This window comes from Schistocerca piceifrons, chromosome 6 (genome assembly GCF_021461385.2).
Source record: "Schistocerca piceifrons isolate TAMUIC-IGC-003096 chromosome 6, iqSchPice1.1, whole genome shotgun sequence".
In the NCBI taxonomy this organism is placed as follows: Eukaryota; Metazoa; Arthropoda; class Insecta; order Orthoptera; family Acrididae; genus Schistocerca; species Schistocerca piceifrons.
Window position 1 is genome coordinate 593,287,603 of NC_060143.1, and position 3,218 is coordinate 593,290,820.

The window sequence follows — 3,218 nt, forward strand, 5'->3', positions numbered from 1 at the left end:
TTTTGGCTTAGCATGCAGGGTTCGATTCTGGGTCGTGCACTATTTGTTTTTATTTGCTAAAAGTAGTCTGCTTGGTACGGTATCTGGTGTCCTAAAGATCATACAGCCATTACAGTGCGTCTTCTAAAAAGCATTTGCAGATACGTATTATGAACACAGAAATGGATATGCAGTCGTTTTCATTGGTCACCTTTTAAAGAAGTCTTTTGCACGTCGTGGACGCGAATTGTTTCGCACCAATGCATCTACTAGATGCGGAACTTGTTTTCTTTGTATTCACACCCAGTGGTCCCATCGATTGATTCCAACTATTATTCGTGCGGCGTTCAGGTCCATTACAATCCGTTGGGGCCTTAGCGTCACGAGTAGGGCTAGCAAGGAGCTTTGCAAAGAGTTTCGATGAGAGGGCGGGAGCCGGCAGAGAACGCTCACTTCTAACAGACACCACAACACTAACCGACGAGCTACTGATTATTGCGAATGCTCGTTCCTTCCGCTGGCTTCCCGCTACACTGTAGTGGTACCAACTTCCCTCGCGGGCATAACATATTAAAGCTACATGCCTTATAACCTTAGTTTCAAGATAGCCCTCGTATTTCGCAGTGCTGATTTTCTAAAACGTAATATCTATACTTTGTAAACCGACACAGTTGCACTAATACGTAACAGGTAAATGATCGTTCACGTTAAAACACACTGGCAAAATACTTGCTGTCAGAGATTTGCACTCACGGAGGAAGGATGTTCTGGCGTAACGACTAGCGCCGGCGCGAAGATCGAGAACGATACAGCAGAGACGGCTGACTAGTGTTGTTCTCAGCATAAATTACTTTAAGTATTGTGTAAGTCAAGGGACCGAAGACCTCAGCAGTTTGGTGCCTTAGGAATTCATACACATTTGGCAAGTCTGATGCCTTACCCTTCACGATCCGCGTCCCAAATGGCATATTCCAGCACACTGCGCTTCACACCCTAAATGCCTCGAGGACTGTACGCCACTGTCACTGGTTTGTCACTAACGGGACACGTGCGGGATGCGACGGGGAAACGTACGCTTTCGTACCAGCCAGCAACCACCAGTCTTCGTGGACTGAAACCGCGTAACAAGAAATTCTTGCGATCGGAGTCCGCCCCTGGTAGCTGAGTGGTCAGCGCGACGGAATATCGTACCTAACGGCCCGGCTTCGATTCCCGGCTGGGTCGGAGATTTTCTCCGCTCACTGACTGGATGTTGTGTTGTCCTCTCGATTAATGATAAACATTAGTGGCCGAAGACTTCCGGCATAAGAAGACACTCTAATTTTCCAACGGCTTTGTCAAAGGGGGAGGAGGAGCAGACAGAGGTTCAGAGCACTCGTCCTTGCGGTGGGAAACTGCCCCTAAATTGTCAATGGCATGAGGATGCAGAAGGCAATGCAAACCGCTGTATTAAAGACACATAATGTGTATCCACAAGACATGTGGCCTGTAATTGAATAAGTGTCATGATGATCCTTCCACTCATGGTTACCTCCCCCTTGGCAGTCCGGGAGGGGACTGCCAAGGGGGAGGTAACCATGAGGAAAAGATTGAATAATCCACGAAAGGATAACGTTCTACGAGTCGGCGCGTGGAATGTCAGAAGCTTGAACGTGGCAGGGAAACTAGAAAATCTGAAAACGGAAGTCCAAAGGCTCAATCTAGATGTAATAGGGGTCAGTGGAGTGAATTGGAAAGAAGACAACGATTTGTGGTCGGACGAGTACAGCGTAATATCAACAGAAGCAGAAAATGATATAAAAAGAGTAGGATTCGTTATGAACAGGAAGGTAGGGCAGAGAGAGAGGGCAGTTCAGTGACAGGATTGTTCTTATCAGAATCCACAGCAAACCAACATCAACAGCTATAGTTCAGGTATATATGCCGACGTTGCAAGCTTAAGATGAAGAGATAGAGAAAATGTACCAGGATATTGAAAGGGCAGTACAGTATGTAAAGGGGGATAAAAATTTAATAGTCATGGGGGACTGGTTCAAATGGCTCTGAGCACTAGGCGACTCAACGTCTGAGGTCATCAGTCGCCTAGAACTTAGAACTAATTAAACCTAACTAACCTAAGGACATCACACACATCCATGCCCGAGGCAGGATTCGAAGCTGCGACCGTAGCGCTCACGCGGTTCCAGACTGAAGCGCCTTTAACCGCACGGCCACACCGGCCAGCATATGGGGGACTGGAATGCAGTTGTAGGGGAAGGAGTAGAAGAAAAGGTTAGAGGAGAATATGGGCTTGGGACAAGGAATGAGAGAGGAGAAAGACTAATTGAGTGCTGTAATAAATTTCAGCCAGTGATAGCAAATACTCTGTCCAAGAACCACGAGAGGAGGAGGTATACCTGGAAAAGACCGGGTGATACGGGAAGATTTCGCTTGGATTACATCATGGTCACATAGAGATTCGGAAATCAGATAGTGAATTGCAAGGCATACCCAGGAGCAGATATAAACTGAGATCACAATGTAGTAGCGATGAAGAGTAGGCTGAAGTTCAAGAGGTTAGTCAGGAAGAAACACGTGGGATACAAAAGTACTAAGGAATGACGAGATACGCTTGAAGTTCTCTAAGGCTATAGATACAGCAATGAGAAATAGCTCGGTAGGCATTGAAGTTGAAGAGAAATGAACTTCTCTAAAAAAATAAGAGAAGTTGGAAAGGAAAATTTGGTAACAAAGAAGGTAACTTCGAAGAAACCATGAGTAACAGAAGAAATAGTTCAGTTGACCGATGACAGGAGGAAGTACAAAAATGTTCAGGGAAATTCAGGATAAAGAAATTCAAGTCGCTGACGAACGAAATAAATAGGAAGTGCAGGGAAGCTAAAAGGAAATGATTGCATGAAAAATGCGAAGAAATGGAAAAACAAATGATTGTGAGAAGGACTGACTCAGCAAACAGGAAAGTCAAATGGTTCAAATGGCTCTGAGCACTATGGGACTTAACTTCTAAGGCCATCAGTCCCCTAGAACTTAGAACTACTTAAACCTAACTAACCTAAGGACAGCACACACATCCATGCCCGAGGCAGGATTCGAACCTGCGACCGTAGCGGTCGCGCTGTTCCAGACTGTAGCGCCTAGAACCGCTCGGCCACCGTGGCCGGCCAGGAAAGTCAAAGCAACCTTCTGTGAAATTCAATGCAAGTGTGGTAAATTAAGAGTGCGACGGGAATTCCACTGCT